Source organism: Hippopotamus amphibius, chromosome 4 (assembly GCF_030028045.1).
Source record: "Hippopotamus amphibius kiboko isolate mHipAmp2 chromosome 4, mHipAmp2.hap2, whole genome shotgun sequence".
NCBI classification, from domain to species: Eukaryota; Metazoa; Chordata; class Mammalia; order Artiodactyla; family Hippopotamidae; genus Hippopotamus; species Hippopotamus amphibius.
In genome coordinates, this window is record NC_080189.1 from 96,254,185 (window position 1) to 96,268,566 (window position 14,382).

Below are 14,382 nucleotides of genomic sequence, written 5' to 3' on the forward strand. Positions count from 1 at the left end.
TGTGTGTGTGTGTGTGTGTGTGTGTGTGTGTGTGTGTGTGTGTGTGTGTGTGTGTGTGTAGGCTGGAGAGGGAAGAAAAAGAATCCTTGATCTCTTAATTTATAAAGAGCTATTTGTTCTTCATACCTTCATGGTGCACGTGAGGTCACTTAAGAATTTTGTATCTAACTCACGAGACACAAAGAGCTATGACCATCCCCAGATTAAAAGTATACTACAAATATAAACTCACTTTAGCCTAACTATAACTCGTATTTTTGAGTTATGATTTGACCAGATCATTTTTCTATAGAGTACACAGACTGATCAATTGTTAGTAACAATACTTCCTAGCAGGGACATATTGACAAAGAACCAAGTAGAAATTATCGAATAAACTTGAACAACGGAGACAACATAGACAAACAAGGAGAAACTTTATGTTTGCAGAGGGACATCTTATATTCCATTGATCAAGTGCAGTGACATCAAAGCAAATGAAAGCGGGATGAATGAAAGTTCACTGGAATGGTGTTTGGAATGCGAAAATTTTCATTTACATTTATTTTATGTCGTCCTTTCTCAATTTTGCTTTGTGTGTTTTCTAATATACATGATATTCTACTTCTTTAGTACCATCGAGGGTATGCAATCACTGCTGAAATGTACAGTATTATTGCCAATGGAGGAAATTTATAGGGCAGCAACTTTTGGTTGATGAATTTTAACTGTCCATTAATGGACTTCATTACCTTCAGATGTCATGAGTTCCTCATCAATTGATGTATTCCAACGGAGTCTGGAAGACTATCTGATTTTTCAGAGATCATGAAAAAAGAGATTTACATACTAAACTCCTTGTCAGTAAGAATAAAATCACAGTAGTTCCATTTTTATTTTGTAGTGGTTTAAATCCAATGTTTGTATTTCTAAAATACACTGAAAGTATATTGTACAAATCACTGCTCAACAAAGCACGACTGTTACATGTTACTTGAGTTTGCATACCTTATAGCCTTGTACTTAGAGCCAGTTAAAATTCTCCAGGATCTTACCTCTAATAAATCGAGCTCAATTAAAAAAAAATAGAATAGTGAGATTTCAGAACATAAACGTGTAACCTGTTAGATTTAATATTGTGGGTTACATTTTTTTCCTGAACATGAGAGTAACAGCAAAATCATGCTTACATTGTAAAGAAGTCCTAGAGAAATCAAGTGCCTCCAAAGTCCAAACTGCTCAAATAATTAACACAGAAAAAATTAATAAAACATGACTCTAAATGACTTTGCTAGCCATCTTTTTTAGCCTACACTTCACATTAATTGGCTACTCACAGCAGAGCACTAATAGTTATCAATTTGTAGGGTCAGAAAGCAACAGCATAATCATAGCTGGTTTCTCTTTAAATTTGATTAATCCACAATTCAAAGGTTTAAGAGTTTTCTTTCCAAATCCTCATTTTCTAGAGAGCATTTTGATCCATCCATCTTTTCATGACCAAGATAATCTTATCCCTCACACTTTGGAATTCTGATATGCTTTTTGAGAATTATAGGGTATTTCGTCAAATTTTAATGTCTGCCTCTTGTATTCAAAATATAAATGTATATTATTTAAACTGATTGTTTTTTAAAACTTAACATCCTACACCACAAATATTCTGATATGTGCCCACTGCAGTTTAAAAAGAGATTTTTAAGTAAATGAAATATTGAATAAAGCAGAGTAGGAATTACTATAACTAAGAAGGCAAAGCAATCATATTTTCTTGAAATAAAAAGAGTTAACCATGTGTCTATTATTGAGAAGTTTCTCTGTTTTATTCCTTTTATCTTTTAGGAATATCATTATCATCAAAACAGAATCATGTTCTGATAAATATCCAAAAGTTTTAACTATCTTTCCTAAAATACACATTTAGTTATTAATTTAGACATTGAGTTATATGCCCAATAAAGATTTTCCCAGACTTGATAATATTGATCTACTATTTCTGCTATGTGAGCAATGAATGGATTTAAATCTTTTTAAAAACTGACTCTTCCATGATACAAATTTTCTAGATACAAACTAATTTATTGGCCCCATGGTCTCTGTATCAGCAGAAATAATCGTGCACCTCAAGTAGCTTGTCTTTCAAAGCAACATAGGTATCTTATTATACTTAAAAGTATTCTCATGGTGCTTACTTCAGCAGCACCTGTAATAAGGATGGAGCAGTGCACAGACACACAGAGAGGAGCACAGCATCAGCATAAGAATGACAGACAAACGTGTACAGTTAAGAATTTCTTTTTAATCTCCTGACCTGTATGGTGGTGCTGTTTTTTACAGTTTTCATATGTATGTTATATTTTCCAATTAAAAATATTTATTGAAAAGATTACTTATGTCACAGGAAGGAAACAAAGGTTTTTTTTTTTTTTTAACTGCTTAATGGATACTTTACAGGACTGGGAAACAGGAGATTCACCATGTCCTCAAAAACAATATACAGAGGTTATTAGTTGCCAAGTTGTAAAAATGATATCAACCTATTATAAAAAATAGGAAATTTATATTATAAATTTATACTATAAAATAGGAAATTTATAGTATAAATTTATACTATAAAATAGGAAATTTATATTATAAATTATATTATAAATTATAGGAAATAGTAAAGAAGTTCCAATAGTAAAGCTAAATTATAACATGAGTACACATTATATTTAATTTAGAATCTTAAGGTTGTAACTATTGGAAACTAGTAAATAATAATGAACTAATTAAATTATGTTTTTAAGGCATATGATATAAGGACAATTATAAGGATTCTCTTTAAAACTCCTAACACTTTTAAATAAACAGACCAAGAAATCCAACCAAATTACCAGCAACTCCAATATCTAAAAGCAAACTTCTTAATCTGAAAAACAGCACATAGCAGGAAAAAATGTGACCCTGAACTTTATATTCACATAAATTCTCCAGGAATGCAGGTACTTCTGAGATCAAAACACTTATGATAAGTTAAACAGCTTTTTTAAAAAGCAAAAGGATGTGCTAAACACATGAACAGAATTTCTTTCTTTCTTCACTATTTAATGAAATGCCTAAGGGAAACAAACATTTCTAGCAATGTAAGGCATTCTATCTGCATAGCAAGAAGAGTTTAAATAATTCACTTCATAAACATAACACTATCTGGGAATAAAAATAGGCAGCGTATGAAAGGAACTAAGCGTCACATGCAGAATTTAGAAACTTAGTCTTCACATTAGATTTGACTTTCATGATAACTGACCCAACTCTGCTATAAATAAATAAATTAAATAAATAGATAAATAATTTTAATGTAATTAAATGTGAAAGTCATTAACATTTTAAAATTTATCTTTCGCAACTGAATTCAACAACTGATGATTACTGTGTCTTTCTTAGGCAAACATTACGAGATAAGTTTGCACATGCTCTTTGCATGGGCTGCTAGCCCAGGAAAGGGCTAAGTCTCTGAAGACAGTTATCTGTAATAGAACTTTGAATTTTGCCACAGATGATCTACCAGCTATTACCAGAAATTCGAAAGTTCCCAAGACTATGACCCAGTCAATACTCTCACGTTTGGTTTAGCTCTTCTATTAAAACACTAAAAATAATTTTAAACGAAAGTTATAACTTTTATACATAAACTAATATTATAATTTTCATTTTTGTACCCTTATATGACTGCATTGCTAAATTTCTTCTACCTACAGTTCTAAACATCCCCAGTTATACCTTCCATAATTCCCCCAGGACATGTCAGAAGTAGAGCGGCATGACGCTTGAGCACGCAGGTGCAAAGCCCAGGTCTGCCACTTGCCTCCTGTTTATTGATGGGAAAGTTACTTAACCTTACTGCGTCTCACTTATCACATCTGAAACAGTAGATTATAGTAGTATTTAACTCATTTGTTGTAAGGATTATAAACTATGATGCAAAGCACTACACCATGCCCAGTATACAGTAAGTGATCAATAAGTATTAGCCATTTTTAAATTACTATATTTGATTTAATATTCTATTAAGATTTTTTTAAGTACAAAAGCAAATTCCGGTTTTAAAGACATTTAATAATGACCTGAACATATGCCTGGAGTTTATAAGACCTGTAAAATAAAGAAATCTCAGGAAACTATTACATAATTTCCAAAAGTATGAAGACAAATAAAGAAAATAATCACAGGTTACCACCAAAGCAAACAAATGGCCATGTAAATAAATAAACAAACCCCATTTCTATGGCTCAAGTGGGGACAATCAGTGGAGGTCTGAATTTTGTCATGAAGGATAAGATACAATTGTGTCTGGAGTGCTTCCAATGCTACTCATTTAAATTAAATGATGTACAAAACTACAATTAGGTACTATTTCAAACCAGTCAGAATGGCCATCATTAAAAAGTCTACAAATAACAAATGCTCAAAAGGATGTGGAGAAAAGGGAACCCTCCTACACTGTTGGTGGGAATGTAAGTTGGTGCAGCCACTATGGAAAACAGTAATGGAGGGAGGTTCCTCACAAAACTAAAAATAGAATTACCATATGATCCAACAATCCTGGGCGTATAACCAGATGAAACTGTAATCCAAAAAGATACATGCAACCCTATGTTCACAGCAGCACTATTCACAGTAGCCAAAACATGTAAGCAACCTAAATGTTCATTGACAGATGAATGGATAAAGACAATGTGGTACATATATACAGTGGAATACTACTTGGCCATAAAAAAGAACGAAATAATGCCATTTGCAGCAATATGGATGGAACTAGAGATTATCATACTAAGTGAAGTAAGTCAGAAAGCAAAAGATAAATATCATATCACATATTTGGAATCTAAAATATGACACAAATGAATCTATCTATGAAATCACAGACACAGAGAATAGACTGGTGGTTGCCAAGAGGGAGAGAGTTTGGGGAGGGATGGAGTGGGAGGTTGGGATTAGCAGATGTAAGCTTTTATACAGAGAGTGGATAAATAACAAGGTCCTACTACATAACATAGAGAATTATATTCAACATCCTATGATAAATCATAATGGAAAAGAATAGTTTTAAAATGTATGTATATATGTATAACTGAATCATGGATATACTATACTCAGTGGTATATTCAAAATATAGCAATAACGTATGCTACAATTCAATATATCCTTTGTACTGGATCTTAATACATTACACACATTTTAATTTTTATGCATCTATCCATCTATCCTATTTAATTCAGTGTACTATTTTCCATTCCTACCCCTCACCTTTATTTTCAAAATGGGTAAGAAGATCTTTCACAAACTCTTATCAGTGTTCTTTTTCACTTTCTTTAAATAAATTACTCTTTCTAATTATGACACTACTTAAGAAGTTTACATGCTTTATATTCTATAAGCTGCTCTCATCCTCTGACATATGTAAAGTATTAAATAGTTAATTAAAAGAATTTTCCTGCATGAAAAAATAGTCATGTTTAAAAAGTTATATTTTATCCAAGATCAATTTTTCACAAGTTTTTTTACTTACCTTAAAGTTTTTATTTTATTATACAGTATATTTTGAAATTCACAACAGCTTACAAAACATGGTTGATCTAACTTCCTTATTAATATATCATAACGTAGCAAAACATTGTTTGATATATAGCATGAGCTCAAAAATAAGTTTTAGTTTATTGAATATAATAACCGAGAAAGTAGGAAAGCAGCATCTCCTGATTGAAAGTAAGGCAAAATTAGATTTTATGTTAATATTGAATTAGGTTTAGCTAAGTTAAAAAGTAAAAAAATCAATTACATTTTAAACCATTTCAGATCTGCAAACATGCCAAGTATTATTTATAACAGCTTACAAAATTGCTGTATTTACAGCATACCAGATTTGAGGTTGCCTCTCCCACATATTCAAAGAGCTATTGTACATCTCAGAATATCTTCATATATCTACTCACCCTAAGATGGACTATTAAAAGCATATATTAAAAAAATTCCTTCCATATTCAATGATTATTAAAATATGTATTTGCATAAGCATTTAATGTTTGTATAACATAAGCTTTACCATCTTCAAAATGCATATTTCAATTCATGTTGATTAGACACTAATAAAACTAAAAATAAGTATAATATATAAACCAAATAGCATTACTGTAAAATGACTGAGTATTTTATAATTAACACAAGTTTGAAACTTTATGTATACCTTCATATGAAGATATCATATTTTCAAGTATGACTCTATAACACTTTCTTTCAGAAACACTATTAATTACACCAGATATGCAATATGGAAGCATAGTGTGGACCTTGTTAACAAGCTCATGGGTAAAGCTTAATTAATCCCTTTTACCTACATTCTCTTAATACATATAAGAGAGTAGGCCCTGGACTAACACATTTATATTTTAAAAGTAGCTTGCAATTGCCCAGGACATGAGCAATATGGCTCTGTGAAGAATGCACTGGGCTGCGGTCTTACGAAGTGAGATTGATAAGGTACCAGAAACTTCAACTTCTTTATCAGGTTAACTGTTATTTCTAAACACCCTTCTGGTCTTTCTTATGTAAATATATTTTACCTTTTTTTTTTTTTTGAACTATTGCTCTATTAAAGTCCTGTGCTGAATATTTGGCCATCCAATTTCCCCCTTCCACCTCCTTGCCATCCTTATCTAGTTCCCTATCTACCAGTATCAGGTTTCTTTTATTTTACTTTTTTATTGAGATATAATTGACATATAACATTGTGTAAATTTAATAACAGTTTCTGGGCCGTGTTTAATCCCATCCTTACCAGCTATATCTGAAAAAGTGCATTTAAATGACCATCCCCCCAAATTAAATGTGATATCATACTGTCAACTGATTTATAGACCTTATCTAAACCTTGCCAATTGATCCACTAATGTCCTTTTCCTGGTCTAGGATCCAAGCCAGGATCATACCTTTTGTCTCCCTGCCTCTTAAACCTTCCTTAATTGGGAGTAGTTCCTTAGTTTCTTTGTCCTTCACGATGCTGTTATTTTTTAATTGTACTGATTCCTAATAATAGAATGTTCCACATTTGAACCCATTCATTTTCAGACTTAAGCAACCAAACATAGTGATTCCCTGAGATCTCACAGAAATTAGTTGCAGAGCACCTTATACACAATAAAAGAGTAACTGTAAATACATAAATAGATAGATGAAAAATAAATGACCAGTTAGAATAAGCAGGAGATTCCTAAGTTGAGCACACAGCTACAGACGTGTGCTCATTTTTATTTTTTTACATATTTCTCTCTTAGAGAAAATATATCAACTTCTACGATATAACCTCTGAAGTTAACTCACAAGTGAAACTAGCACTGTTGTCTGGATTTTATAATACAGTATTCACTTTAGGTAATCTCTCAAAATCCTCAATAATTAACCTCATTTATTTTTGCCATGTGTTTTAGCAACTATGATAAAATTCTTGAATCTCCCAGGGGCAACACAGCCTAAGAGTTTAGGCCCTGGTTCTGTGATGGTTTGGGTTGTAATCTCTGGTCTGCTGCTTATCAGCTTTACATTCTCTAAATCCAGTTTCCTCACTATAAAACAGGATTATCAGTTCTTATTAAATATGGTTGTTGCAAGAATACAATGAGACAATGCATGGAAAGCACTTACGACCTTGTGCGGCACACAGGTAGCTCTCAAAAAATGTTAAAGTTCCTCCATTTTTGCATGAACTATGACAGCAGCTATTTTTCCAAAGATATTAAGTGGGTATGAAATTTAAAAGGAAACCTGGAAACTCCCATGTTCTCCCATCATGCTTGCAAATGTGTTTGTGTAATTTGGCATTAAAGTTCCCAACTTTCATCCCACAATGTAAGTTTTTTTCCATGCACAATCAGATAAGCTTCCACACTGCAGGAATAATAATACATTATTTTCTCTGAACTTCCAGGTTGTTGAGTGCTGGCAATATGCACTGCCAAAATGAAATCCTAACCAAAAGTACACAGTTTCCTTTATTGGATATGGAAATTTTTAGAAAATAATAATAAAGGCCAAGTGAAAAATAAATGCTTTTTATTTTAGAATATTCAATTTGGGATTACTAAACATGTCTGACAAAAGTCTTGGAACTGAGATTAATATTTAGAAACAGTTTTGAGGGTAAAACAACCTAAAGTTACTTCTGTTACTTCTGCAAGCTTATTTGGATAGTATAAGAGCCAAAAGAGTTTATACACATAAAGAATTTCAGCTTTAAATTATAACTGCTGTACTTTTTCAAAGTATTCAAAAGAGTGAATTGTTATAGTACGGTAAAATCACAGTTTAAAAAATGTTTCCAAATGATATTTAGGCTATTCCCTACATCTCACAAGATTTGCATTTGTACCTTCCAGAACAAGTGTCATCTCCATCTGCAGACACATTACTTCTTTTAAGCCACACGAAGGCAAGGACATGAATCACATTCACTACTGTATCCCCAAAGTCTAGCACAGTGTCTGGCAGGGAGTGGGAGATAAGCATATATTTGTTAAATAAATGAAAGAAGCAGTCAATCTCTTCCATTTTCCCTTACCAGCCCACTTACATGATGTTTGGTGATGAAGCAGCCAAAATCTCCATATGTCATCTCTGTGTGTGCTATCATGAAGACTTGAAAAGCCTGTGTAGCCTTAAGAGTACCAGAAACACAGAGAAACTCTGGATCAAAATAGAATGACCACATGTCTGCTGCAAAGACTCACATCTACAGAAAATATGAGGCATGGCTGACTCGGTCAGGAACATTCTTAGTACTTCTGGGTAACTTTCAAGAGTTTTCAGAATCACATTTTTCTCATCTCACTTGAGTATGCTGCAGAAAAGCCCTCTATATAGAGGGGTCACAAAATAGTAAAAAGTTTGAAATCTGAAGTCAGGTGGGCTTGGGCATGAGTTCTGGTTTTACCACTTTCTGGACAATAATTTCTTCAAAATTTAGGAAAAGTGGCAACTTTGTTATTTGACTTGAAATAGTACACATTTGAAATCTCCACATAGTATGTATGAAATAAACATTAGTCATTATGATGATTATTCCTTGATACAGATTAAGATAGTTCCATTCCCCCAACGGGGTGTTGTCTGCCAATGAATCCTGTTGGTACCTATGACTGGGAAGTAAGCGAAGGCCCATCAGCAATTTGGGAAATTTTGTTAAGTTTCAACTCCCCCTATATCCCCTCTAGTCTCCATGGGAAAACTTCTGTAATAAGAAAATAGTTTAATGTGATTCTTTCTTTACTATCACCTTTATACTTCCCCTTTGTCTCCTTCTGTTAATTGTTGACTTTTATCTAGAAGAAAAAGCACAAAATTGAACTTAGCAGAAATTAAGCAGATATTTAAATACTCATCCTGTCTTTACAACCACCATAGTCCTAAAACATTCACAGCACAAACGTTTTCCTAAGTAAATGCATATCCAGATTAAAAGGGGATTGAAGGGCAGTGTCTAACTGGTAAAATATGCAAGCAACTTAGAGAAAAGTAGAAATGTAAAGATTATTGCTGTCTTGGGCAAGAAAGAATGTGAAGTTCAATTGTAATAGTGCATGCATGCATCTTTCGGAATGTCAAAGAACAGCAAATAATTCCTGATCATAAAATGATGAGAAAAAAGATATCTTCCTATCCCTGGCACTTCAAAAAATCAGTTCTTCAGGCACTCTTCAATAAAACTCTTGTATTGCATTGCTCTAATAAAGAGTTCTCTTTTTGAAAGTTACTATGTAACTTACTATTTTAAGTGAATAAGTACTATTTTACTTATTCACTCAAAAAGGGCTGACTGCCAGGGACTGTGATAAGCGTCAGTGTAGAGTAGGCATGCAACTTTGATTTTTCAAATATTGCATCTGAACCATTTAAAACAGGCACATATATCATCCAGCTACCTAGTACAGATTTGAAAATTCATATATTTCAAGAAAAATTACTATAATCCGTAAATGGTATTTTATGATAATGTTTAAACAAATTAAATTATACAACTGTCTATAATCATGTTTTTAACTTCAAATACTATAAAAACGATTAAAATCATTACCACTGGAAGATAAATTATGCCTTGTTGCTAAAAATGAATGTGCATTAACTGGGAGCTTTTCAACTGGGGGAAACATTTTTGATATTTTGCTATTTATAGACTTTGGTCACATAACTTTTACTATTAAAATCTGACTTTTTAATATATGTCAATTTCTCCACCTATTGTTTTATAAAGGACACAGAGAAACATGAACAAGGATTAATCACGCTGTAACGTGATAGAGTTCTTTTACGTAAATTTAGTATGTTACTATGTCATCAACCTAACAGGGATATTATGTAGTTCTAGTAAAGTGCACACAACCATTCTGAAAATAATTACCAAACAATATACATAAACCTATTTCTTAAAAAAGGTTAATTTTTTCAACTTACTTCAATCTTGCTTTCTCAAGGATCAGTGCTATTGGATTGTATCTAGTGCAGTCAGTTATCAGAAAGCCTGCTTCCAGATCTATTCTAATTTCTCTTTATCAAGAAATTTCTCTTTATCAAATAGAGAAGTAACATATTTATGGGAAGAAAAGTTGAGGGTGTATCTATTCTTTAACTACCAAACAAAGCCGTCATCTGTGTCAGTTATGTTATTTAGTAACACATGTAATTTTATGTCTACGATTATTTTTTTCTACTCCATTTCCAGGTCATTTAAGTGAGCCCTGAGTGGCTGTTACTGTATGTCTGGGTTACTACAATTGGCGTTCTGAACCCCAGCTGTAGACTCTAACCTTGGGAGTGCCTGATGTTTCCAGATTTGTTTGTTTTCATAAAGTGTTTGCTTTAATCATGCCATCTCTAATTTAAAATATAAACTCTCTCGCTTGGTATGCCAGTTCCTTCCTCACATAAATTACTTTCTCTCTCTGTTCCTCAACGTGTACTCCCTGTTCCAGTCAAGATGGTCAGCTAACACATGCCATCCAAACCATGTTCATTTCCTTCTCCCTGCACATGATATCCTGCTCTCCCAGATCCAGTCTCATCCAAAAAGCATTTATGGATAAAGTCCAAGTCAAAACATTCACTATCTATCACGATCACTATGGCACATTTTTTTTCTACCAAACTGACTTGCAGTCAAATTCTCTTGTATATGGCCTGAACTATATACGCCTCCTATCTCTCCAAAAATACTGGAAGATGATTAAACACAAAAAATGTATATTCTTTTAAATCTATCTTAAATAGCCCATAGAAGCTGACTAGGCTCAAAGTAGAAACTTAATAAATATTTTTAGGTAGATGAGAAATGAACAAATTAAACGGAAAACATTAAAAACAAATTGGCTCTTCTGACTTATTAAACACTAAATGAATTTGGGAGATACAGAGTTCTATAAATTTTCTAAGAGAATTACATAATTATCTTTAATAGCCTGCAAATCACATGCAAATTTGTTATCGAGAACCTAAGTATTATAAGGAATTAGAAAGACAGGTTATGCTTTATGAATAAAAGAAAATATTGAGGGGTATATGAAGAAACTCAATGCTACCCCTTAAGTACTAGTTAATAAGCTGTTAACAAAGTTGGATCAAAAGTCTGATAATGCTAATCAACCTGGAATTGATTAGAAGTTAAAAAAGAAAGAATGAAAAACATAAAACACAATTTCCTTTCATGGCTGACAGAAAATGCATCTGTAAACACGACAAATGCAGTGTAACTCTACTCAGTGACAAGAAAAGTACATCATGGAGTTATTTTATGAGTTAACTTGAGATAACAGCACTCATGTTCATAAAAATATAGGATATGCGATCACTAAACACCCTTGTACCAAAATATCACAGCAGTTATAGTACTTTTCATTTTGTGTTCACATATTTATACAGATGACATTAGGTTAGAAAGCCTATGTAATACATAAAGAATATGGAGTAACTATGTAACAACCTAAATGGGGAAAGAATTTGAGAAAGAATAGATAGGTGTATATGTACAGCTGAATCACTTTGCTGTACACCTGAAACTTTCACAATATTGTTAATCAACTATACTCCAATATAAATTAAAAGTTAAAAGAAAAGAATATGGAGTAAATATGTAAACCGACGTATAAAGCATTTAACATTGGAATATATGGGAAGCTAATATCAAACTATATGATAACACTACATTCTTTGAATGACTACATTACTTTAAATCATATTTCGTGTAATCAACACAGTCCTCATACAAGCGGCAAAACCAAGATATTTCATTCTCACCCTCTTAGAATTTTTCATTCTCTTTAACAGCAACCATAACTGACCAACATCTTCTTGTAATAATGGAATGGTCTTTGATGGAGAACATCATGGTATAAACATATATTTGACCATCAGTTTGAAGAAAGTAGTATCATCATGGATTCCCAATATTAATTTGAAGCCAGGTTCTGCCACCAGCAAGCTTTTTCTTCTCAGATTATTTATGTGACTTTGCTACAGTCTGAATGTTTACGCCCCCCCTAAAATTCTTTTTTTTTTAATTTAATTAATTTATTAATTTATTGGCTGTGTTGGGTCCTCGTTGCTGTGCATGGACTTTCTCTAGTTGCAGCCAGCGGGGGTTACTCTTCATTGCGGTGCATGGGCTTCTCATTGCAGTGGCTTCTCTTGTTGCAGAGCATGGGCTCTAGGCTCTCAGGCCTCAATAGCTGTAGCACGCGGACTTCAGTAGTTGTGGCTCATCGGCTTAGTTGCTCGGCAGCATGTGGGATCTTCCCGGACCAAGGATTGAATCTGGGTCCCCTGCATTGGCAGGCGGATTCTTAACCACTGCGCCACCAGGGAAGCACCCCCGCCCCTAAAATTCATATGTTGAAATCTTCACCTCCAAAGATGATGGCATTTGTAGATGGAAACCTTGGAAGGTGTTTAAGTCACGAGGGTGAACCATCATGAATGGGATCAGTGTCTTATAAAAAGAGGCTCCAGAGAGAACCCCTAACTCTTTCCGCCACGTAAAGACACAGGCAGAAGGCGCTGGCTACGCACCAGGAAGGCCGCTCTCACCAGACGACAACCATGCTGACGCCCAGATCCTGCACTTCAAGCCTCCAAAACTGTGAGCCATAAATTCCTGTTATTCATACGTTACCCAGTTAGTGGCATTTGTCATAGCAGTTCAAAAGGACTAAGACAGACCTCTCTAGGTTTTACTGTCCTTTTCTTTAAAACACAGAAGCTGGAACTATTGGAACTTTAAGGTCTTTTCTAAGTCTAAAATTCCAGAATTCCAGACCTAGTCATGATGAACTGCCTCCGGTTTCCCAAAATTAAAAAGCCATACAGGACTTCCTAGGTGGCACAGTGGGTAAGAATCCACCTGCCAATGCAGGGGACACGGGTTCGAGCCCTGACCCAGGAAGATACCACATGCCATGGAGCAACTAAGCCTGTGCACCGCAACTATTGAGCCTGTGCTCTAGAGCCCCTGAGCCACAACTATTGAGCCCATGTGCCGCAACTACTGAAGCCCATGCGCCTAGAGCCTGTGCTCTGCAACAGGAAAGGCCACCGCAATGAGAAGCCTATGCATCACAAGGAAGAGTAGCCCCCACTCGCTGCAACTAGAGAAAGCCTGTGTGCAGCAAGGAAGACCCAATGCAGCCAATTAAATAAATAAATAAATTTATAAAAAAAAAAAAGCCATACAGTCTGAAAGGAAACTTTATCAGCAATGAGTGCTAACCTCTATGTTTAGATTTTATCCCCATATCCATGGCATATACTAAGTATAGTATCGAGCATGATTTTGTGAAAATGTTTCAGAGTGATTTAAAAAAATCAGGTTTACTCAAGAAAAACCAAGTGTCTCACAGACACAATCATTCCAGAATTCCAAGACAGGCAGGAACAAAGCCCCATGCAAAGTTTCAACACAGGTGCACAAAATACACAAACCTGCTATTCAAATTAACTGCTTGTCTATAAAGTTTTGAAAAGTGAAAACATTTTACTTCACCAAAGGACACTGATATAACAAGATACCTATACTACTTGCATTTTGAAAATATTTTTGTTCTTCTCACAAAAAAAAGACTATAGGATGCAAAGTCAAAATACAGGAATTCATTTTTATAATTACTATTGTCAGCATAATCTCTAATCATACTTGAAACGGCTGGACATTTGTGGAAAAGAAAATGAAGGGGCATCTTGAAATAGCTAGGCTGCTTTGGTTGAAACATACTGCAAATATAAACAAGAATGTTAGAGAAATTTGTAATAAATTTATTTATGGAAAGGGAATACATTTACTTGTTTGATAGTATTAAATGTCTCAACATAAATTTGTAAGTGAAATGA

At 33.8% G+C, this 14,382-nt stretch overlaps 1 protein-coding gene across 7 annotated transcripts in view; it reads right to left on the bottom strand.

Moving 5' to 3' along the window:
• SEMA3D (semaphorin 3D) overlaps positions 1-14,382 on the bottom strand; it is a 197,287-nt gene that overhangs the window by 132,269 nt on the left and 50,636 nt on the right. The window contains exons 3-4 of one of the 7 annotated variants that reach the window (XM_057730876.1): positions 1,170-1,214; positions 732-790 (exon numbers count right to left, since the gene is read on the bottom strand). The exons of 2 other annotated variants lie outside the window; for them this stretch is intronic. The gene's annotated coding sequence lies outside the window, so the exon portion shown is untranslated. Of the gene's footprint in view, positions 1-731; positions 791-1,169; positions 1,218-14,382 lie in introns of all 7 variants that reach the window. 4 more of the 7 variants (XM_057730874.1, XM_057730877.1, XM_057730879.1 and 1 more) reach the window with 4 other exon arrangements.